At 41.7% G+C, this 25,964-nt stretch overlaps 1 long non-coding RNA gene across 1 annotated transcript in view; it reads left to right on the forward strand.

The window, feature by feature from the left end:
* Positions 1–2,517: 2,517 nt before the first annotated feature.
* Positions 2,518–25,964, forward strand: part of LOC127964437 (uncharacterized) — a 60,936-nt gene continuing 37,489 nt past the window's right edge. The window contains exon 1 of the long non-coding RNA XR_008155047.1: positions 2,518–3,236. This is a non-coding gene — a long non-coding RNA (uncharacterized LOC127964437). The remainder of the gene's footprint in view (positions 3,237–25,964) is intronic.

Raw genomic sequence — 25,964 nt, forward strand, 5'->3', positions numbered from 1 at the left:
CTTCCAAGGAGCAACGGAAGAGTCAGAAAGCTCAAACTGTTACTTAGTGACACAATACTAGACCGTAAAAGCACATGCTCAAATAAGCCAGTTTACTTAGAAAGGTCAATACACAAAACAGTACTTTTGCTTGAGGCTGAATAAGTAGGTTAGCTCTTTAATACCATTGATTTGTCTATATTTGAAGGTATATTTGTGTATTTACATCAATGTTTTATAAGGTTCTGTTAACAATGTAATTTATTTATTGTAAATCACACATTGTGTGATGGTGGGAGTGTAAATGCAGACGGTCTTTGAATTTATTATGAAAATACGTACTTTTATTTTGACATGGTTAAAAACCGGAAGTAGCGCCTGTAAGCGCCGTAAGCCACTCACAGTGACCAAAGCATTGCGGTGATGTTACCTGCTAGTTTGTTTCTTTATTACTACATGTTACGTGGTGTTTGCTACAACTGTGTGTGACTGTGAAGATTGCTTCTGGGAAATGACTCTGTCGTTGGTTGAGAAGCAGGCTAAAGTGGTCAGTATTTCTCTGTATTCTTTATTAGCATTCGCTACAGTGCTAAGCCATGCTATTTATGTAATGATTGCGATTTTTAATGTTGTCTTTTATTTTTTCTACCTGAACTTTTAGTTCTATGGTGTTAAATAATAAATAAATAAATATCTGTAAATGGAACCGGAGTCTAGCATTCAATCAATGGGCGGCATACTCACACCAGATGAGGAATGTGGGCAGCACATATAACTTATCAAGGCTGGCAATATAAGACTGGGAGTATGTTTAAGACAACCACTCCCCCATACAATTTATTTAATTGTTTATGCTATATTCGACCGTATTATACAATTGTCAAACCGCAGACAGGTGTTGGTCGATTACTATTAATACAAAAGATGGACACTGTCCAACTCACAGCTGTGTTGGATAAGATTTCATGTAACACTGATTTTCTTGGAGTACTACAGTGTGACTATCTACCTAAAGCACCATTAAGAATATGACCATCAATAGTTGTTATTAATACTAACATCTCTCAACTTCCTGGCGAACATTTTGTGGCAATTTTTTTTACTTTATTGTGAATACACACAAAAGAAAAAAAAAACATAAACATTGTCCTGAGACTGGGCTTCATACATTATTTACAATCAGAAACTTAAACAATTTAAGGCATAAGCTTATGTCCTATGTCAGAAAGTCAATAGCTGGACCCCATCTTCTTTCAAAAACTGGGGTTTTTAATTGCAGTTGTGCTGTCAACCGTTCCATTAAATAAACTCGTCTTATCTCTTTTGTCCATTGCGTAATGGTAGGTGGCTCAGGTTTTAACCAATAGATTGTTATCATTTTTCTTGCCATCATTAAGAGGAGATGGAGAAGAAATGCTTGATCTTGGGAAAGATTGTCTGGAAAGATATCCAGTAAAAATGTTTGGGAGTGCAAAGAGATGTTCACTTTTAAAAAATGCCCTTAATTTCCTTCCAAAAGCTATGTATGGTGGGACAGTCCCAAAATATGTAAGTTCCATCACTGAAAATCAACTGCGGGTGGCAGATCCTTTTCCTATTTGGTGCCTTAACTCTGGAATAACCTACCTAACATTGTTCGGGAGACAGACACACTCTTGCAGTTTAAATCTAGATTAAAGACCCATCTCTTTAACCTGGCATACACATAACATACTAATATGCTTTTAAAACCCAATCCGTTAAAGGATTTTTATGCTGCATTAATTAGGTAAACCAGAACTGGGAACACTTCCCATAAGTCAATTCAAGTCAAGTCACCTTTATTGATATAGCGCTTTAAACAAAATACATTGCGTCAAAGCAACTGAACAACATTCATTAGGAAAACAGTGTGTCAATATGCAAAATGACAGTTAAAGGCAGTTCATCATTGAATTCAGTGTCTCTGTTCAGTTTAAATAGTGTCTTTGCATTTATTTGCAATTAGGGGTGCTCCGATCACGATCGGCCGATCGTTAATGCGCATCTCCTCAGTAAAGCCGGTTCTCTAATCAGCGGTTAATTCCATCAGGTGCGTGATTTCACATAGAGCAGCTGTTACTACACAGAGTCATTGTTAACTGAGAAGATGCGCCAATAAACGCTGAAAATGAAGTGGATTTGCGCATACTGAGGTGCTAAACCATTCAGGGCTTTATAAGTAATAAGCAATATTTTAAAATATATACGATGTTTTATAGGGAGCCAGTGCAGTGTTGACAGGACCAGGCTAATATTGTCATACTTCCTGGTTCTAGTAAGAACTCTTGCTGCAGCATTTTGGACTAGCTGTAGTTTGTTTACTAAGCGTGCAGAACAATCACCCAATAGAGCGTTACAATAATCTAACCTTGAGGTCATAAATGCATGGATTAACATTCCTGCATTTGACATTGAGAACATAGCCGTAATTTAGATATATTTTTGAGATGGAAAAATGCAGTTTTACAAATGGTAGAAACGTGGCTTCCTAAGGAAAGATTGCGATCAAATAGCACACCTAGGTTCCTAACTGATGACAAAGAATTGACAGAGCAGCCATCAAGTCTTAGAGAGTGCTCTAGGTTATTACATGCAGAGATTTTAGGTCCTATAATTAGCACTTCTGTTTTTCAGAATTTAGCAGTAAGAAATTACTCGTCTTCCGTTTTTCTATATCAACTATGCATTCCATTAGTTTTTCAAATTGGTGTGTTTCACCGGGCCATGAAGAAATACAGAGCTGAGTATCATCAGCGTAACAGTGAATGCTAACACCATGTTTCCTAATGATATCTCCCAAGGGTAATATATAAAGCGTGAAGAGTAGCGGCCCTAGTACTGAGCCTTGAGGTTATCCATACTGCACTTGTAACACCTGATGGACTTGCTACATCATTAGATGAATGGCATCTACGCTAATATTAGTCTGTTTCTCTCTTATTCCGAGGTCACCGTAGCCACCAGATCCAGTATGTATCCAGATCAGAGGGTCACTACAGTCACCCAGATCCAGACCGGACCTCTACAGCCCTGAATGACAGTGGAGACCAGGACAACTACAGCGCCAGATACAGATCCCCTGTAAAGACCTTGTCTCAGATGACCACCAGGACAAGACCACAGGAAACAGATGATTCTTCTGCACAATCTGACTTTGCTGCAGCCTGGAATTGAACTACTGGTTTCGTCTGGTCAGAGGAGAACTGGCCCCCCAACTGAGCCTGGTTTCTCCCAAGGTTTTTTTCTCCATTCTGTCACCAATGGAGTTTTGGTTCCTTGCCGCTGTCGCCTCTGGCTTGCTTAGTTGGGGTCACTTCATCTACAGAGATGAAGTGACCCCAGGTTGCTGACTTCAAAACTCTGCTCGCCTCATTTGATCTCAAGCAAGTGTCTACTGCAGAGACTCACAAATCAGGCAAACCAACTGGACCTCATCTACACGCGCTGTTGCTCTGTGGAAACCTCTTCAGTTGCTCCACTGCACACCTCAGACCACTTCCTCATTACTGCTAACCTATCACTTTCTCCTGAAGTGGCTCACACTCCAACGCAGGTCACCTTTTCGATGGAACCTATGCTCAATCTCTCTATCTCGCCTTTCTTCTGTGGTTTCATCCTTGCTTCCTGCACTCTCTCAGTTTTCAGCTCTGGACACAAACAGCGCTACGGACACTATTTGCTCCACTTTAACATCTTGCTTGGACAACTTTTGCCCACTGTTGTCTAGACCAGCACGCACCACCCCATCTGCCCCCTGGCTGTCCGAGGTTCTCCGTGAACATCGCTCTAAACTCAGGGCTGCAGAGAGGAAATGGTAGAAATCAAGAAACGCTACCGACCTCAGTGTGTATCAGTCTCTCCTCTCTTCCTTCTCTGCAAATGTCTTCACAGCCAAAACATCCTACTACCACAACAAAATTAACAGCTGTTGTGACGCTCGGACACTCAAGACTTTCTCTTGTCTTGTTAATTCACCGCCACCACCTCCTCCATCGACTCTTACAGCGGACAACTTTGCAGTTTTCTTCACAAATAAGACAAGAACCATCAGTGACCAATTCTCCACACTGCAGACTGAGGACAACTTCACAATGAACGACGCACACTCTATCCTCCTTCTCCCCATTCTCAGAGATGGACGTTTCCAAACTTCTCCTGTCCAATCAACCTTCTACTTGTCCACTTGATCCGATCCCCACTCACCTCCTTCAAGCGATCTCTTCTTTAGTCGTACCGTCACTTACTCACATTATCAACTCCTCTCTTCACTCTGGAACATTTCCCTCAGCATTCAAGCAGGCTCGGGTAAGCCCACTGCTCAAGAAACCATCTATAAATCCAGCACTTCTTGAAAACTACAGACCGGTATCCCTTCTTCCATTCATTGCAAAGACACTTGAGCGAGCTGTGTTCAACCAGCTTTCTATGTTCCTTGTACAGAACAACCTCCTGGACAGCAACCAATCTGGCTTCAAAAGTGGCCACTCAACTTGAGACTGCTCTGCTCTCAGTTACTGAAGCCCTGCTACTAGCAAGAGCAGCTTCAAAATCCTCAGTACTCATCTTACTGGACCTGTCTGCTGCTGCTTTTGACACCCTTTAATCACCAGATTCTCCTGTCCACCCTCAGAAAGATGGGGATCTCTGGAACTGCTCTCCTGTGGGTCAAGTCATACCTCTCTGACAGATCCTTTCAGTGTGTCTTGGAGGGGTGATGTTTCTAAGTCACAAACCCTTGCTACTGGGGTTCCTCAAGGCTCAGTACTTGGACCACTTCTCTTTTTCATCTACATGACGTCATTAGGATCTGTCATTCAGAAGCATGGCTTTTCTTACCACTGCTACGCTGATGACACACAACTCTACTTCTCATTCCAACCAGATGATCCGATGGTAGCTGCTCGCATTTCAGCTGTCTGAGTGACATTTCTAGCTTGATGAATGACCATCACCTTCAGCTTAACCTAACGAAGACAGAACTCCTGGTGATTCCAGCTCACCCATTGGTTCATCAGAATTTCTCTATACAGCTGGGTTCGTCAACCATTACTCCTTCGAGGACAGCCAGAAACCTAGGAGTTGTGATGGATCACCAGTTAAGCTTCACAGACCACATTGCTACAATGACCCGGTCCTGCAGGTTTGCCTTATACAACATCACGAAGATTAGACCCTTCCTGTCAGAGCAAGCCATCCAACTTCTTGTCCAAGCTCTAGTTTTCCCTTATGAAAAAGAAGTTTATTCAAGTGCGCTATTAGTATACTTCTTATAAACTAAAAATAGGAAATTATACTTTTAGTTTACTTTTTATGTACTTCTCAGAAATATACTTAAAATTAAGTTTAAGTATGCTTGACTTATACTTACAAAAAGTCTAAATATATTTACGCTATACTCCTAGAATCTGTGTTTTCATTGTTTTATGGTAGAGGCATCTTCTGTACAAAATTTTCAAAAATACACAAGTAAAAAATAAAAAGAAACACCACCCAGCAGGCACAGTACATCAATGTGACGTCAGGAAGACGTTGGACTCCAACTAATCAAACGCAGAGGTGGGTAGTAACGAGTTACATTTACTTCGTTACATTTACTTGAGTAATTTTTCGGGGTAACTAATACTTTTCGGAGTATATTTAAAGATGGGTACTTTATACTCTTACTTGAGTACATTTTTTGGGAAAAATCTGTACTTTTACTTCGTTACTGTGTGCGACGCCCCTCTCGTTACTTTATCTTAATGCAATAAATGCTTCGGTTTATTCCAAACGCGCCGTCTACTTTTCTCTGGACAATGAGCGATGCCCATTCGCGAATGATTCATTCTTTTGAGTCAACTCTGTTCAAAGGCTTGATCAAACCAATTGGCAAACGAGTGAATTGGTTCATGAATCAGTTTGAATGATTTGTTCAGTTCCCTGCCGCACGCGCTGAGTGTCTGAAGCGGTTCACTCAGAGTAACGTTTAAGAATATTAGCAGCGTTGAAAACGGGGCTATGGAACTGCACTGAATTGAAAGCTAATCTGCAAAGGCTATTATTTGCTTGCGATGGAGATCCTTATTAGATGAACGCGTGTGCTGTCTACTGTTTAACAGGTAATAACTTGGGCTACATTCGATTACAGTACACGATACCACTGTGACATTAGTTTGTTGTACGTGTGTGGCTTATAACAGGTTGAATGCAGCTTCCAAAAGACAAAGAATAGCCGATTAAGATTTTAATCTTACGTTCAGCAAGTCATATCATCAGCTGCTAAATTCAGATCTGTGATCGCTTGCTGGCGCTGAGCCAGAGACAGACGCTTTTTTACAGCGCTGCGCATTATAACCAATCACACACGGTTCTGTTCCTATGAGTCATCGCTGAAATACTGAATACCTCTTTCTGCCGAATTCTCTCGTCAGAAACAACAAAGTGCAGATGTGTGTACGAATCTATAATTAAGATATTGATTTCACAGTGTTAACAGTTTCAGTGATTTTAATGGTAGTTTCTGAGAGTGAATGAAATCTAGACTGTCAGTGAAAATTATGTTTAATAATGTAAATGTTATTTGCTCTCTTTCTGAACAATGAAAGATTAGTAGCAATATTTATATCACATTAACTTTCAATGTTAAATTCACATTTAAAATAAAGTCAGTCGTATTAAAAATATGTTATGGCATGACACCTATATTTGTTACTTAAATAAACAGACAGGGTTTTATAATAAATTACATAAATTGGATTAAAGGCTGATGAAATATATACATTTATACACACACACATACATTACATACATTTTTTTGTCTATATATCTATATAAAAAAAGGCTCCGTATATATGACCCAAAGTAACTAGTAACTAACTAGTAGATTTTTTATCCGATACTCTTTTACTCTTACTCAAGTAACTATTCAAGACTAGTACTTTTACTTTTACTTGAGTAAATATTTCTAGAATTACTTTTACTTTTACTTGAGTAAAGTTTTTGGGTACTCTACCCACCTCTGATCAAACGCCAGTCAGATGTCATATTTTGGTTGAAAATTAAAGTTGGGTTGATATCTAAACCCAACTTTGTCTGACGTCAAACTCGGACATCAGACAGACATTGAATTTTGGTTGGAATAAGCACCACACTGCAACAATAGGTGAAATGCATGGCAGCACATTAAATATCTCAAGATCTCAGCAGAGGAGGATTAAACAACTCCACAAACAGCATTACCAGCTTCACTTATTACTAACCAGACTGACTTTATTTCTGTCAGATGTCTACAAAAATTAACAGAGGTTTAACTCTAATCTGTTTAATTTCCATAACAGCATTACAGTTAAACACCATAACAGTGATTAGTGTTTCCATTAGTTGGGCTCTTAACACTTATTATATATTTTGGCTATTGTGGCTGCAGTGACAGTTTGTTTGTCAAGCACATTTGCAGCATCAAAGAAAGCTAAAGTGACATGAGATCAGATGATCGCTGTTACCTGTTAATGGTTTTGTATTCATCATGAAATAACCTGATTCGCTGATGTTTTTTAACATTCTTGATTTGTTCCGACAGCACTTAACCAACTTATACTAGCACTTTTCCTTTTCTTGTCTTTCCATTTATTAAAAAAAAAAAAAAAAAAAAACCTAGCTATGCGTTCTATACTAGACTAACTGAGACTTGTCATGGCACTTATATACCGTTGTTGTTCTCTTGTTGACCTGACTGCTTATATTGTTCTCATTTGTAAGTCGCTTTGGATAAAAGCGTCTGCTAAATGATTAAATGTAAATGTAATGTAAATGTACAGCGATATCGTTGACTTGATTGCAAATAAATGCACAGACACTATTTAAACTGAACAGAGATGACATCACTGAATTCAATGATGAACTGCCTTTAACTATCATTTTGCATTATTGACATACTGTTTTCCTAATGAATGTTGTTCAGTTTCTTTGACACAATGTATTTTGTTTAAAAGCACTATATAAATAAAGGTGACTTGACTTGACGTTCTCAGGAGAGATCTCTTTGTTTTTTTTGTTTTGTTTTTTTGATGAACTCAGAATTGAAGGGGTTCTGGTTTTGAAAGATTTAATAGCATGTCTAACACAATGGTCTGCTATTGTTGAATATGGTATATTTAATGTTTCAAAAGCCTCCAGAAACTCGTGCCATGCTGTTGGTCTTCATTCATCTGCATTCTTCTGTGGAGCTGTTACACTTTTAACTAAGTCCAGTATATGTGAAACTTCGATTGTTCTACCTTTAAACACGAACTCTCCCGAGTCAGTCCATGAAGCGATGTTTTATGTTTTAGACATTTTATCTAAAATGTAATGAATATTTTTTAATCTCCTCTGTGGAAAATTCTTTAAAACTTCATCCACAACAAAATCTATAGCATCATGGCTATCTGTGCTAGTAGGTGAGAGTTGTACTTTATCACCCCCATTTGGTGTTGGAAAGCTTAGTGTTAATGTATTTGTTTCCTTGTCCCCCAGCCTAGCCAATGTTAAATACCTCTGCAAAACAGAGGTGTAAATCTTGGCTTTCTCATATGCCTCCAGATCATTATTGTACAAAATATTTCTTATAGTCATATCCAGATCATTCTCCACAACCTGCTGTAAAGACTTGTGGTGGTTGAATGTTCTCAACCTATACAACTGGTGTTGTGGAACAATATACATATTCTCTGCATAATTCATCCCAGACATTATTTAGATGCAATCAAACTTGATAAAAAGGGAAACCCACCCTGCTGGTTAATCATCTGCCTCTTTCTCCTTAGCCCAATCTTTTTATTTGCGACAAATGTGATCTCTGCTTTTCTCCTCTTGAGCTTCTGGTATTGCTGTGTAGTGAGTGGTATATTACCATGGATGATGTTGAGAGCTAGTTCACGCATTGTAGCTGTGAACTCATCTGAAGCTGACTTTAAAATAACATGTCTTTGTTTCGGTGTTCCACCAGGGCACCATACAGACTTTAAAGAGTTTGGTGATTTTACATCCAAGTTAGTTCTGGCTGCAGATAAAGATTTAATAGTTGGTGATTTTAATATCCATGTTGATAATGGAAAAAGATGCATTGGGATCAGGATTTATAGACATTCTGAACTCTACTGGGGTTAGACAACACGTTTCAGGACCTACTCATTGTCGAAATCATACTCTAGATTAAATACTGTCACATGGAATTGATGTTGATAGTGTTGAAATTATGCAGAAAAGTGGTGAAATCTCAGACCATTATTTAGTTTTGTGCAAACTTCATATAGCAAAATTGTAAATTCTATTTCTTGTTACAAGTATGGAAGAACCATCACTTCTACCACAAAAGACTGCTTTTTAAGTTATCTTACTGATGTATCCAAATTCCTTAGCATATCCAAAACCTCAGAACAACTTGATGATGTAACAGAAACTACGGACTCTCTCTTTTCTAGCATTTTAAATACAGTTGCTCCTTTACACTTGAGGAAGGTTAAAGAAACCAGTATGACACCATGGTATAATGAGCATACTCGCACCCTAAAGACAGCAGCCTGAAAAATGGAGCGCAGCTGGAGAAAAACAAAACTAGAGGTATTTCGTATTTTCTTGGCAGAAAAGTTGTGACGACAGATTACCTGGAAGATTTGTTCCACCTGGTTCACCACTGATTGAAGGAGGAGGAGTTTCACCACTGAGGAGCTCCCAGGCAGTTTGTCAGCACACCTCCCACTCGATCTTCCCATGGGAACCGATGGAAAGATCGCAAATCAGCACCTGCTTACTGCCAGTCAGCTCAGAGTTTGGTTCTCAACTGGTAGCAAGACAACCAGGCGTGAAACATCTCTGTGCAGGACTGTGGTTTGGAAAGCTTCTTTCAGGACTTTGACCGATGGACGGTTTAGTGCAGGTTTTGTGACAGGAAGGCAGGAGCTTTGGACCACTTTGACAATCACGTCTCGAACAATGCCCTTAGCATCTGGATTGACTCTCACGACCCGTCCTAGCTTGAATTGGCCCCTCACTGCATTTTGGTCGCACAACCAGACAATATCTCCGACAGCAACATTGCGATGCGAAGTGTGCCATTAACTTCTCAGAAATAAGTTTGGGCCGGCAAGCTGGCTCCAAGACCTCCAGAACTTGTTGACCTGGTTCTGCATCTCTCGGAGTCTCTTGTAAGGGTAATTTGCAAAGTCAAATGTTCTGATCTCACCGCTTGAAGAGGCTCGGCCCAGGAGAAGTGTGTTTGGTGACACATACTGCACACTTTCTTCATGGGTCCGCACCCTGGCATCTATTGGGCATTCGTTGGCAAGGTTTTCAGCAAGTTGTAGTGTTGTCTGAAGCTCGCTGTAGCTGAGGCCAGTGTTGTTGCCCAGGCTCTGCAGTGCCTTATTGAGAATGTGGACAGCGGCTTCAGCAGCCCCATTGCGGTGAGGTGAGTCAGCAGGGTGAATTGTCCACTCCCATTTGGTACCTTTTTGAGCCGACATCTCTTCCATTGAAGTCCTATTCTGAGCATCCAGGAACTGGTACAGCTCTCTTAGGACAGGTTTGGCGCCGATGAAGTTCCAGATCTTTCTTGGGTGCCCTCTTATTGCAGTAAAGCATTGGTAAGCCATCAAAAAGCTCTCTGTCGACATTGTGTTGACCAGGTCTGCATGAATTGCCCTGCTGGCCATACAACTGAAGACGACACCCCACACTTTCATGGAGACCCGTTTCTTGATGTCATCTTTGACAAGGTACGGTCCAAAGAGGTCGACTGTAGTGAACTCGAATGGAGCTGCAGGTGTGGTTCTTTCAGGAGGTAGGTCAGCCATTACCTGTTTGCTCCTTCTTGCTCTTGACTTTTTGCAGAAAAGGCAGTTCTCCACTACATTTTGGGCAGTTTTCCTCCCTTGGATGACCCAGGCTTTCCTCCTCATTTTCAGCAAGGTTGCAGCCACACCTTCATGACCCTCATTGTGTGCCTCCCGTGCCACTAAAGTAGAGACCCATGCATTGAAAGGCAAAAGGGGAACTGGCATCCTCCCTGAAGCCATGGATTCTCCCACCACAGACTAGTAGCCCAGATTCTGGCTCCCTGTACACAACCAAGCGGTCCGTAGTAGTGACTGGAAATGTTACCCCTTCTTGAGCAGCAAGATAGATGTCTCTTATTGCCTCTTGACATTCTGTGACGTTGATAACTCCTTTTGTTGGAATCGCCTCCCACTTTGGGGTCTCAATGGACTTTGTTGCAGATGTAAACCTTTTGGCGGCTCTCCAGATAAAAGCAACTGTCTTGATTAGACACTTTAGACTACTAAAGCGCCTCTCATCTACTAGGTTTAGGACAGCTGCACCAGCAGGAAGTCGTCCCGCAAGACTTGGAAGACTTTTCACTTGAGCTCTGGTGAGTGCAGCCACAAACGACTTCTTTTGCATATTGTTAATACTTTCTCGAGCTGTTACAGACACATCATTTGATGACATAATTGGCCACTTGCTCTCTGGAAGATGTAGAAACTCTGGCCCTTGCTGCCACTCTGAATGCGCATCAAGTTCCTTTGGCCCAGCTCCTCGAGTGATAATGTCGGCTATGTTGAGTGGTCCAGGGATCCACCACCAGTCCTGTAGCTGTGTGCTCTCTTGGATCTCTCCAATTCTATTAGCGAAGAAAGTCTGAAATCCATAGCTTTCACGCTGGATAGCTCCAAGAAGAGTCTGACTGTCTAACAAATGGTACCACCTTTTTATCTGGATCTGGGTATGCTGTTCAAAGTACTTTTTCAGGCGACTTGCAAAAACTGCACCACAAAGTTCTGCTTTGACCGCATCCCCCTTCTGGTCTAGAGGTGTCAGCTTTGCTTTTGACTCCACTAGTCGAATTGTTAATTGTTTGTTGCAGTTCCACCGCAGGTAGAGGACAGCACCATAGGAGCTTTCACTACCATCTGAAAAAGTGACAGCCACTGGTTCAGTTGTTATCTTTGGTGGAGTAAGGGCTCTTGGGAACATTACTTTGCTTAGCTGGACGTACTCCTCAAAAATTCCAATTGCATCTTTGTGGAGTTCATCCGACAGGGGAAGGTCCCATGTGTCCTTGACCATGCTGCACTTTGGTTTTGCCTCTTGGAATGCACTTCCGACCAAGATAGCCCCTTTTTGCTTTAATGGTGTTGTAAGGCCAACTGGGTCATACAAGCCAGCAACTTGACTCAGCAGTTCATGTCTTGTCAGCGGGTCTGGTGTCTGTGCTCGTACTTCTTCTAGCAGCAGGTTTTGTCCAAGTCTCATCTTTTTCCTCCGCCTGGAGAAGTTGACCCTCACCATGACATGCAACATGTCTTGATCCACAATGATGCTGAGACCGAGTGCCTTGTTCTCTTCCTCCTTAAGCTGGTTCGGCAGGACAACAATATTTGGTGATGCCTTTTCTCTTTCTCCTTTACTTTGGCCTGAGAAGACCCAAGGCTTCAATGCAAACCCTCCTGCTTTTAGAATCAGCTCCACATTCTTTGCAATGACTTTGAGCCTTTCACGGCAGTTATGGGATGTCAAGATGTCATCAACATAGCTGTGCTCATGTAATACTTGACATTCCTCTGTGAGGTGGCTGAATTGAGGCAGGTTAGCGGTCTCCCTCATAGCAAGTTGTGCTATGCATCCTGCTGGCTTGTCCCCGATATTCACTCTGGTTATGGCGTATTGTTCTAGCTCATCGTCCTCTGAATCACGCCACAAGAACCGGTGTAGATGGACTTCCCTCTCCTCAAGCCACACAGAATTATACATCTTTCTGACATCTCCTAGAGCGGCGAAGGAGCCTTGGCGGAACTTGAGGAGGACACCTCGAATCGAGTTGAGAACGTCAGGACCTTTCATCAAAAGGTCATTAAGACTTTGGCCTTTGTACTTCTGACTGCTGTTCCAGACAAGTCTTACCGGAGTTGTAACAGAATGGGGGTTGGGTGCAATAAGATGACTAATATACCAGACAGGTCCATTCCAGTTGGTTAGATCCTCCTTGGTCCACTTCTTTGCAGCCCGGCGGTCAACCATTTCGTGGACTTGAGCTCCATAGGCTTTTTTCCACTGCGGTTCTTTGGCGAACTGTCTCTCTGTTCTGAGGAAGGTTGCCTCCACTGCTTTTCTGTTGTTTGGCAATGTAGATGGGTCCATGAGCCAAGGATTTCTTGCATGTCAATGTGGACTATCACTGTGGTCATCAGCACCAACATAAGTCAGGCCACCCCTTACAACTTCCAGCTCCCTTTCTTCAGCCAGAGTAATTTCTTTGCCACCAGGTTGACAACTGTCGCAGCGACATCCTCCACATTTTGGAGTGCAGGGGGTGCCAATGCTATCCCATCGCCACCACTCAATAAAATCCCGAGTGGTAATAGCAGAATAAGACGACTTGATGGTAGGTTTGGTGCAGATATGTTCTTCATACATCAATGCTGCTGTTCTCATAGACCTGGCGAAGTGCACTCTGGACTGGTGTGCTGTAACTGTAACCTCTTCAAATAGACCAGGGTGTGTCCCTGCAATTGTCTTTCCCAATGGCCCATCCCATAGTACAAGGTCCCCAACGGTTCGTATTTTCTGTGGGACCAGTGGCCCTTCTTTATGGCTTATCAAAAGCTGTATCTGTCTTGGTCTCACCAGTTCATTTTGGGGGACATCTGGAAAGAACTTTTGGAGTCTTTTGGCTGTCACATGTTTATGGATATCTGCAATGCTGTCTAAACAAGGGTTATGGCTTCACTTCTAAGCTTCAAACGATCAGCTGCATTATGAGTTATGTAGTTTGTATCCGATTGCCAGGTCGATCAAAGTCCCAACTTTTTGTCCTGCATTGGCCGTGACCTCTAAGAGCATCATGATGACTGGCCACTCCACTATTCCATTCTCTGCTAGAAGACTGCTTTGGTTGGACAAATGAGAGCTACTGACTACGGTGTTGCAAAAGGCATTGCGACACTTCTCTGCAAGTTCAGGTGAGAGACTTTTAACAAATTCTTCTTGAGCTTGGGTGTAAAACTCTCTTGTGTCACCTCCCACTTTGCCGTTGTTATTGGACCCCTGGACAACATTCCCTTTGAACGTACCAGCTCTTGGGCAAAGGTAATAGTGGTGTTCTGCAGCACACTGTTCTATGCAGTCTGGCCTCCTGCACAGAAACTCTGATTTACAGTAGTCACCTTCATTGTGAATCTCCAGGCATTTTTTGCAGCATTTCTTTTCTCTGACAACTTAAGAGTGCGAAACTTCTGGCAGAAATATAGCCTTTTCTTATGCTTGCCATCTCCGCAGACCACACATCCTTGAGCCTTGTTGCTTAATTGGGTGGAGGTTCTGGTTCGAGCTTGCCGAGGTTCAGATTTTGGTTTTGGTTCCTCCTCTCTCAGTTGGTCCAGCTTCTCATAGATGGCTTCTTGACCTTGAAGAAACTTGACGAGGTAGTCAAATCGCTTGTCCTCCTCTGCTTCATCATCTTTGCCAGCTACATGAAGAAGCCATTCCTTCTTCAGACCATCAGGAAGTTTACTCTCTATCGTTTTTGTTACAAGAGGGTTCTTTATTGCGCTAGTCTTGCCAAGCTCGTTCAGATCGACCAGGGCTTTTTCTACAGATTGTATTAGCTCAACAATCCTACTAGGCTGGTTACCTTTAACTGCTTGGAGTCTTTGGAGTTCTTCTACTATTTCAAGGGCTATAGTTGTCTTATTACCAAAGCGGTTCTCCAAGACCCGGAAAATGTCCTCAGCAGTTATGCAAGTTGTAAGGCAGAGGTCTCGTATTATCTTCTCATCCACACTGTCGAGAAGTTGGAACTTTTTAACCTCTTTGGATCCAGTTGGTTCTCCCTGCATCTGGAGCGCTTCCCAATCTTTTTTTTCCACCGGAGAAATTCTCGTCGGATGCCAGAAAACTTTGGGAGGACAGCTGGCTTTAATTTAATTGCTGGTGTGGCCACACAACTGATTGAAGTAGTACTCAATTTGCTGGTTTCTTCTCTGACATGTGCCCCTGTAAAGTCTGCTTGTCTTATTGAGAGTTTTGGCAGGATAGTCTCAAGGCCTTGAATACGACTCTGGAACTGTTGTTGCTCTGCGGGGGGGGGGGGGGGGGTGCAAAGTTTATGCACCTCCTTCGCAGTCTTCACAAATTTCTCTAGCTGTCCGATCATGAAGTGATATGCATCTGGGTTTCAACTTGGGTCCACAGCTCCCACGTTTTCTGCTTGCGACTCTGCTGTTGTAATTGATTGTGTCAGTTCATATTCCCCGAAATTTGCCCAGAATGTCTTTTGTATGAGGTCCTTTAGCTCTTGCAATATTTCTTCTCACACTCATTAGCTGTTTTGACCAAGTCCCTCTTTTGCTGCTCACTCAACTCCTCTGCATCAGAGCTTTCTTCAATACATTGCCCCTCTACATCATCGTTGGCTTCCAGGACTTTGCCAGCTTCTTCAGAGATCTTCTTAAAATTGTCTCGAAGCTCCTCTTCCGACATCATTGTATGCATTCGTAGCACATTATTGGCCAACCTAGAAAACTGACGTTTCGCTGATGTCCTTGTGGTCTTTAGCTGTTCTACCAGTAATGAATCAGCCATTTCAAATCACAGCAACAGGACGGGAACATTCTTTGTCTCTTTGGACACGTGTGGTCACTCTTCTGGTCCTTCTCCAGTCTTCAGAGACGGTTTTTCACTGTCAAGTTCTGATCTATTCATTGTGCAATTCCCCACTTGAAAAGGACAATCCCTCCACATGAAGCTTTTAACTGGATTTCACTCAATAAACAGCCATGGGAACAGTTGTTTGTCTTTTATTTACCATTCCTTGATAGCAGTAAACAGGTGAAAAACCTCAAAAGAAATGACAAATACCAGTTATTATTTGAGTTGACAGCCAAACTAAACAATTCTTCACATTCACCTCAGATAAACACAGTACTGTCATTACAAAATACAAGGTTTCCACTTTTAAGAAGTATTTTCATAGTAAAGAATGATTCTAAGGCATCATTGTAGCCACACAACTATATATCCTTTACAAAACAATCAATTGTTATTTTAATTCTCAAGTAACCTCTAGAGCATTCATCTGACGTGTTGAACGTGTTCCTGGAGAGATGAAGAAAAAATCAGTATGTCATCCAGGTAAACATATATAAACTGATCTACCATATCTCTCAACATGTCATTAACGAGTGCTTGGAAAACCCCTGGTGAGTTGGAGAGCGGCATCACCAAGTATTCAAATTATCCTCTGGGGGTATTAAAGGAGGTTTTCCATTCATCCCCCTTCCTGATGTGGACCAAATGATAAGCATTACATAAATCCAATTTTGTGAATATGGATGCTCCCTGTAACCTCTCGAAAGCTGAAGACATAAGTGGTAACGGATAAGTGTTCTTTATCGTAATGTTGTTCAGCTCTCGGTAATCCATACAAGGTCGCAGAAAACCATCCTTCTTACCCACAAAAAAGAATCCCGCCCCCGCTGGAGAAGAGGAAGGACGGATGAACCCATATGCTAAGGAATCAGAAATGTATTTTCTCCATGGCCTCCCTCTCAGGAATAGAAAGAGAGTATAACTTGCCTTTAGGCGGAGACTTACCTGACAGTAAATCTATGGCACAGTCGTAAGGACGATGCGGAGGAAGAGAAGCATCACGGGACTTACTGAACACCTCCTTCAGGTCCAGATACTCTGCGGGCACGTTTGGCAACACCATGTTCTCCTTCTGAAAGACAGAAACAGGGACAACAGGACAAGCAGAAACCAGACAAGACTCATGACAACTTTCACTCCACAATGTGACTGTGTTGGAACCCAACTCCACTCGTGGATTATGTTTTATTAACCAGGGGTGACCTAACACAATGGGAGCTACAGGGGAGTCCATGAGGAAAAAGGATATAGTTTCACAATGATTGCCAGAGGTGAGCAGAGTGATGGGTTCTGTGTAGTGTGTGACGTGAGGCAGTTCCTGGCTGTTGAGTGCACTGACATGGATGGGAAGAGACACAGGCATGACAGGAATGTTCAGGTGACGTGCAAGGAGTGAATTGATGAAATTACCTTCGGCTCCGGAGTCCAGTGGTGAGTGTGATTCTCCCACCGCAGTTTCACCGGAAGGAGAGTCGATGATGTTGTTGAGGACTTCCCAGCGGAGATCCCACCTGATAGTAGCCTCAAGTTTACTACCGGGCTGGCTCTTTTACTGTGCAGGAGAAGATGGTATGTTCTGAGCCTCCACAGTACAGACATAGTCCTTGGGACCTCCGCCGCTCTCTCTCCCTCCGGGACAGCCGAGCTCTACCCACCTGCATGGGTTCGTGGTCGTCGACCAGACCGACCGCGTTCTCTCGACTCGAGCGCCCCCTGTCCAGAGAGATGGTATAGTGCGTAGGACTGGTCTGATGACCCAGGCGATTAATCCGGGCATCAACTCATAAGGCTAAGTCAATAAGACCATTGAGTGTGGGGGGCAGCTCGAGGAGGTAGATCTCCCTTTGAACACGGTCGGTCAGCCCATGCAGGAATCGATCCCACTGCGCCGCCTCGTTCCACTGGCACGCGGCCACCAGGGTGCGGAACTGAATGGAGTAATCCGTGCCCGAAGAGGTTCCCTGATGAAGGTCTGAGAGCTGGTGAGCGGTTTCCCTGCCGGCCGCGGCTCGATCGAATACCCTCCTCATTTTCTCCGAGAGGTTGTGGAATGAGGCGCAACACGGATGTTGATTTTCCCACACCGCCGTCCCCCATAGGGCGGCCTTGCCCGACAGTAGAGTGAGTGTGAACTAAGGCAAAGGCAAAGTGCATGGAAAATTTATTTATAAAAGTTCTGCAGAAAGCTGGCTCACTGGAGTAGTTTTCTGGCGCCGGAAGTCGCGGCTCTTGCCGGAAGTGATCCTGGGTGGTCTCCCGAGGGACGAGCAGTGCAGGCGTTGCGATGGGCGCAGTGGGAGAGGTGAGCTGATGGATCTGCTGGGTGAGCTCGGACACCTGTGCCACCAGCGCTTGGACAGCGCGTCCGGTGTTAGAGATGCTCTCCTCTGCTGATCCATGCGTTTGACACTGTGGTGCAGTCTGTTAGAGTGTTGGTGCTCGCTGCTTCCATGGTGGTGAGAATGTTCTGTGACAACTGGGTGAAGGAGACGCTGGAAACAAGTGCAAGTTTAACAATTTAATGAAATAAACAAACAACAGTACATAACATTGCTGGGAAGACGACAATCCAAGATGGTGGGGAGACGGTGAGTAATCCGGATGGTGAAGGTGAGATGGCAGCAGGAGAGGATGGCACAGGAACTGCTGGGAATCGAGCCGAAGGTAAGTCGTGATGCTTTGTGGAAGTGCGAAGAGTGGATGAGTTTCCGGGGAAAGACACGGACATCCAACACAAACAACACAGAAGCAAGGGACATAGATTAGACACGAAACAACGTTCTCACAAACACAAGAAGTGAGACAAGCCAATATATAGGGAGTGTGCCAATATATAGGGAGTTCGTATCAGTGAATGAAGATGTATCATATCGATCACAAGTGCAGTATGGAGTACCTCAAGGCTCAGTACTAGTTATGCTGTTGCAGTTAACACTGTTATGCTGATGATGCTCAGCTCTATATTTCTTCGTGGCCCAGTGATACACATCAATTTGAAAAACTAATGGAATGCATAGTCGATATGAAAAACTGGATGACGAGTAATTTCTTACTGCTAAATTCTGAAAAAGCAGAGGTGTTAATTATAAGACCTAAAAACTCTGCATGTAATAACCTAGAACACTGTCTAAGACTTGATGGTTGCTCTGTCAATTATAAGTCATCAGTTAGGAACCTAGGTGTGCTATTTGTTCACAATCTTTCCTTAGAAAGCCACATTTCTAGCATTTGTAAAACTGCATTTTTCCATCGCAAAAATATATCTAAATTACGGCCTATGCTCTCAGTGTCAAAAAGAATGTTAATCCATGCATTTATGACCTCAACATTAGATTATTGTAATGCTTTATTGGGTGGTTGTTCTGCACGCTTGGTAAACAAACTACAGCTAGTCCAAAATGCAGCAGCAAGAGTTCTTACTAGAACCAGGAAGTATGACCATATTAGCCCGGTCCTGTCAACACTGCACTGGCTCCCTATCAAACATCGTATAGATTTTAAAATATTGTTTCTTACTTATAAAGCCATGAATGGTTTAGCACGTCAGTATTTGAATGAGCTCCTTTTACATTATATCCTCTACATCCGTTACATTCTCAAAACTGCGGGCAGCAGATTTTCCTATTTGGTGCCTAAACTCTGGAATAACCTACCTAACATTGTTCGGGAGGCAGACACACTCTTGCAGTTTAAATCTAGATTAAAGACCCATCTCTTTAACCTGGCTTACACATAACACACTAATTTACTTTTAATTTCCAAATCCGTTAAAGGATTTTTAGGCTGCATTAATTAGGTAAACCGGAACAGGAAACACTTCACATAACACCCGATGTACTTGCTACATCATTAGAAGAATGGCATCTACGCTAATATTAGTCTGTTTCTCTCTTATTCCGAGGTCACTGTAGCCACCAGATCCAGTCTGTATCCAGATCAGAGGGTCACTGCAGTCGCCCGGATCCAGTATGTATCCAGACCAGATGGTGGATCAGCACCTAGAAAGGACCTCTACATCCCTGAAAGACAGCGGAGACCAGGACAACTAGAGCCCAGATACAGATCCCCTGTAAAGACCTTGTCTCAGAGGAGCACCAGGACAAGACCACAGGAAACAGATGATTCTTCTGCACAATCTGACTTTGCTGCAGTCTGGAATTGAACTACTGGTTTCGTCTGGTCACAGGAGAACTGACCCCCAACTGAGCCTGGTTTCTCCCAAGGTTTTTTTCTCCATTCTGTCACCGATGGAGTTTCGGTTCCTTGCCGCTGTCGCCTCTGGCTTGCTTAGTTGGGGTCACTTCATCTACAGCGATATTGTTGACTTGATTTCTAATAAATGCACAGACACTATTTAACTGAACAGAGATGACATCACTGAATTCAATGATGAACTGCCTTTAACTATCATTTTGCATTATTGACACACTGTTTATCTAATGAATGTTGTTCAGTTGCATTGACGCAATGTATTTTGATTAAAGCGCTATATAAATAAAGGTGACTTGACTTTTAATAATAGCTTCAAAAGGGACAGGTTTCTTAACCCTCTGGCCCTATTCGTTTAGGAGCCACACTTACCTTCTTCGCAGTCAAAAGTGACCGAAGCCTTGAAATGTAACTTTTTTTTTCTCCAGGAATTTTATGATACTATGCAATATTTATACACTTTTAATGAGCTATTTTCTCCATTAGAATTATTATTTTTTAATCTCTTTATTTATTTAATATTTTTTAATAAATGCAATATTTTACATTAAAATATAGTAAAAGCATTTACATCATTGAGAATTGGGCAATCTGGAGGCATTCAAAAAATAAAAACTTTTGTAATGTTGCGTAACGTCTTGTATTAGCACCCTATATAGATATATAAAGAGGTTTTTGGATTTCCATAGTTTTTTAGTCCTCATCTCTTCATTTTTTAAGGTTTTGTATTTATTTCATTGCATTTTGCAATGTTTCAATGTGAGGTAAACGTCAACAGATTTCCCCTGCTCAGGGAGTAGGGAGCAATGAACAGTTGGAACACAGTTCATGCACGGAGTTCATTTCTAACGAGCTGATTATCTGAATCAGGTGTGTTAACAAAGAGAAACGTGCAAAATATGCAGAGCAGTGGGGCGCGAGGACTGGAATTGAGAACCACTGATTTAACCCATCTGATGTGCACACACACACAGAGCAGTGAACACACACTGTGAACACACACCCGGAGCAGTGTTCATCATTTATGCTGCGGCACCCGGGGAGCAGTTGGGGGTTCGATGCCTTGCTCAAGGGCATCTAAGTCGTGGTATTGAAGGTGGAGAGAGATCTGTACATGCACTACCCCCACCCACAATTCCTGCCGGCCCGAGACTCAAACTCACAACCTTTCGATTGGGAGTCCGACTCTCTAACCATTAGGCCATGACTTCCCATTCTAGACATTCTAAAAGATTACTTTTTGTCAAGGTTTAGCTATTTTTGGTTAGATAAGTATCAGGGGGCTGTTCCATAAACCAAAATTAGAGTACAAGGCAGGCTTATTTCGGTTAGTCAGGCTTATTTTTGGTAGATTCATAAATCAAACTTAAAAAAGTTCAAACTCAGTTACCCCGGCAACTTTTGCTGGCAAATTCACCTGGTCCGGGGCAGGCTAACTGTCAGGCTAAGTCTGAGTTCAGGCTTAACGAGCATACCATTTATAGTCACCTGCTGGTATTTTGATGTCATTTTATTTTACTTAACCACTATTAATAAAAAAAAAAAATAATAATAAATAAAGAAAGAAAGAAATGTACTTTACTAATAAATGTAAGAAATTATAAGGTATAAATACACTAAGAAATGTTCAAAACTTGTGTGTTTAATTGGTGAGTTTGGTTAATGAGTTTGGTAATGAATTAATTAAAAGTATATAAATAGGGAGCTGAACTCGTCTCCAAACTTAACCATGGCGTGTCCTTTCATAGATGAGGTGGTGGATGAGGGAGCTATTTCAGAGACATGTCAGACCCATTGGCTTCTAATGACAGCTACCTGTATGAGCGATATAGGTTCTCAAGAGATGGGATTGCATATATTTGTAGATTACGAAGCCCATACATTGCAAATAATACACGCCACAAGAGCGCTCACAGTCCCACAGATGGTGTGCATTGCACTGCACTTTTTTGCCAGTGGAACATTTTTGTACACAGTTGGAGATGCAGAGAATATCAGCAAAGCATCAGTTTGCCGCTCTGTACGAACTGTGTACCTTTCTTTAAGAAGACTACTCAATGTGTTCATCACATTCCCTGGCCACAAAGCTATTCGTACCATTAAACATGCCTTTTATGGAATAGCTGGTAAGTTCAAATAACTATAAAACAAGGAAATATTTCTTGACTGTTGATTTTACATGGGACATATTTAAAACAAACAAATAATTTTCCTAGGTTTCCCAAATGTTATCAGTGCATTGGCCTGCACCCATGTGTGTATTAAGTGTCCGTCTGGTCCACATGAAGCGGACTTTGTGAATAGGAAATCAGTACACAGCATCAATGTACATGTACGGTCCCACTGAGATGATATTGAAGGCTATGCTCTAGCACTGAGTGTTGTGTACTAAGCTGGGCACCAGTGTTTAGTTTATTGCAATTAAAATGTAGAGACCTACAGGTTTAATTTATTTTAGATGATTAGTGATGCAGATTCCATCATCACAAATGTAAAGGCCAAATGGCCAGGCTCTCTGCATGACACTAGAATCTTTAGAGCCTCATCTCTCTACCAGCAACTAGCAAGAGGTGTGCTAGTAATCACTTAAATCACAAAACGTCTTAAAAGAAGAAAAAAACCCTACATTTTGTATAATATATATATATATTCATTCTGTCTATGCAGGAGAATTTTCAGGAGTTTTGCTGGGAGACCAGGGATACCCATGCCTGCCTTACCTCTTGACTCCCTATCAGGAGCCCCAGACAGAGCACAGCACCGCACCGCTACAACATTGCCCATGCACGCACAAGAAGAGGTCGTATAGAGATGGCATTTGGGCTGATAAAGTCAAGGTTTCAGTGCCTGAAGCACCTCAGAGAGACTCCACCTAGGGCATGTGACATTATAGTTGCTTGTGTAGTGCTCCATAACATTGCTTGTCTGAGGAGAGAGAGGCAACCAATGAATGAAGAGGAAGACTGGGGCAATGGAGCAGTATTGGAAGAAAACGAAACAGGCAGACTTATACGAGACACATATGCAAATGATTATTTTGCTTAATATGGTCTAAACCATGTGTAGCCTTTAAAATGTTCCACTGGCCCCTCAACTTCCTCCTTAGTTGAACAAACACACAGAAGTCAAAGTATTTAATGTGATTTGTCTTTATTCAGAGTGAATCTGCCTGTTAGGGGTGAAAACACACAAATAAATGTTGTGGAAAGTGATCAAAAAGGTAATGTTCTTTTTCTTTTTTTTTTTTTTCTTTTTTAAACTTCCAGCTCCAACTTCCTCATCTTCAGTTTTTTTATACTGGATGTCGATATCAATTGCTTCCATTTGTTTAAAGAGGTAGCGTTTATACACTCCTTTTATTTTTTTCTGGGTTCTGTAGCAACATAGATTGAAGTTATTTCATTGAATACTCTTGTCACATTGTTTTCATTTCTTAATACTCACTTTGTCACATGTGGTCCCAGACTGAGAGGGCTCTAGAACAGTGTCAGCATCCTGAAAACACATTATGATCATTTTATCACACAAGTACAGTTTATAATATTCAATACAGTATCAGATGGAACCTGTGACTACCTCAGGCCTCCTTGAACATACAGACACAGTCTCCTCATCCTCCTCAACTGATGGGCCTTCTCCCTGTGACCACTGATTAAACTCAGTTAAACTCATTAGCTTACATGACTGATTTAAAAGGTCTCATACTCACAGGCAACATGATGTCTGGTGGATCCATACAGCATACAGAATCTTGATAGAAAAACATTTTTTTTTTTTTTTACCAAAATGCACCATTACAGTAGCACAAGTACCTCTACGTGACATTACTGCTATGATGTACTTAGGTTTACAATGCCTGAGGAAGGAGGAAATCAGTTAGTCAGGAGGAATAATGATAATAAAACACACACACACACACCTTTTATATGCTCACTATACTACGTGATATCATTTTAGATGATGTCCCCCCCTCTATTCTCTCAAGGACGGCCCTCCCTTTATTAATTTCCAAAGCCAGCTCCTCTGCAGGAGTGAAGCTGCTGGTGGTGGCCCTCCCCCAGTGCCAGCAACCTCGGGCTTCTTTTTGGTCGCTGCAATTAAAAAAATACATAAAAAAAACTGAATAGTTGTAACTTCAAGCTGGCATTACATTTATACATACCATTAGATTTACTTACCATTCTGAACTATATTTTTATATTTTATTTTCACCTCCTGCCAGATTCTTTTTCCTTCACTTAAGTTGCTGCTGTTTGAAAGCAATTAACGTTAATGTTATTCACACACAAACTTTGCAATGTATTTTTACACACATTATGACACACATTCAATGTTGATAAAGTATTTTAAAGAGCTTACACTGCTACTTACACATTGAGACGATCAGCAATTTCCTGCCAACCTTTCTCTCTTGCTTTATTTATTGCCGCTGTATTGCCTTTTTTGGTGATGACATCTTTAAATTCTTGATATGTTTCCAATAGCAAATGCTGTTCTGTTGCCATGGTAGCCCACAGTAAATCGATTGACCCATGCTCGACTTTTCAGGACTTTTAAACAATGGCGTGCACGGGGAATTATCTAGAATTTTAAACCTGACTCAAATTAGTAAGATCACATGATCCTCAACTTACTGTTATGGAACCAATTTAAGCGCGGATGTTTAGCTCGGCTCATTCAAGTCAGGTTTTGGACTTTAATCCCCGCTTTTCTAAGCGGCTTTTATGGAACAGCACCCAGGTTTTACATTATGATTACAGTCAAACATTAAAATCTTGTTAGAAAGGGAACACATAGAAAGCATTTTTGTTACTCAGTATTTAATAATTAAAAAATCCAACAAAATACGGAATGAAAAGTGATCACTAAAACACTATACAAACATTTTGTAACCAATTAATATTTTATTCAATGTACTTCAATAAATGTTAGAGAAAGAGAATGGGAATCTCTTTTGATATATATTTTTGATATATGATTTATTGATTTTATAAAAAAACAAACAAACAAAAAAAAACATTTTACTCTGATGCAGTCTTGCCAGTTCATTTGTGTGTATGTGTGTGAGTGTGTGTGTGAGAGAGAGAAAGCAAGCCTTTTGTTTTTTTGTTTTCATTTATTGATTTCACATATTCTCACAATGTGCTCTCTTGCAGTCTTACCGGTTCATTTCTGTGTGTGTGTGTGTGTGTGTGTGAGAGAGAGAGAGAGAGAGAGAGAGAGAGAGAGAGAGAGCCCCTTTTGTATTTTTTCCATTTATTGATTTGGTGTCTATTTTGCACTCCTGATATTCTGGAGAGTCACCCCTTGACTGCTGCACACTTTTTTCCTGACCAGTGGCTGATTCGTAGTTTTTACCACCAAAATATTGTCCTGCTTCTTCAATAAACAAGCTACAGGTCGTCCAAAACACAGCAGCTAGAGTCCTTATGAGGTCAAGAAAATATGATCATATTACCCCAATTTTACAGTCTCTGCACTGGCGACCTATTAAGTTCTGTATCAGTTAAAAATAATCATTACTTACCTATAAGACCCTAAATGGTTTAGCTCCAGCGTACCTAACTAGCCTTCTACCACGTTACAACCCATCACCCACCCTAAGGTCACAAAACGCTGGACTTTTGGTCGTTCCTAGGATAGCAAAGTCCACTAAAGGAGGTAGAGCTTTCTCACATTTGGCTCCCAAACTCTGGAATAGCCTTCCTGATAATGTTCGGGGTTCAGACACACTCTCTCTGTTTAAATCTAGATTAAAAACACATCTCTTTCGTCAAGCATTCGAATAATGTATCTTTTTAATTGTGAGTGTAGTTGCATCTGATCAAATGTGCATTTTTATTCATTAACTTGGGTTAAACTAATTTTACTGTTGGATCAGCAGCTATGCTAATGATGTCTCTATGTGTTTCTCTGTTTCTGCTGGATCTTCATCCCGTGGTAACTAGGATTTACACAAGCTCCAGTCTGGATCCAGAACACCTGAGAAGAGATGATGCTGACCCTCAGAGGACCTCAGATGATGCTGACCCTGGATCAACAACAGAACTAACAATTATTGCTACAAGTGTGACTGCATCATATAATAATTA

This window comes from Carassius gibelio, chromosome B9 (genome assembly GCF_023724105.1).
Source record: "Carassius gibelio isolate Cgi1373 ecotype wild population from Czech Republic chromosome B9, carGib1.2-hapl.c, whole genome shotgun sequence".
Lineage (NCBI taxonomy): Eukaryota > Metazoa > Chordata > Actinopteri > Cypriniformes > Cyprinidae > Carassius > Carassius gibelio.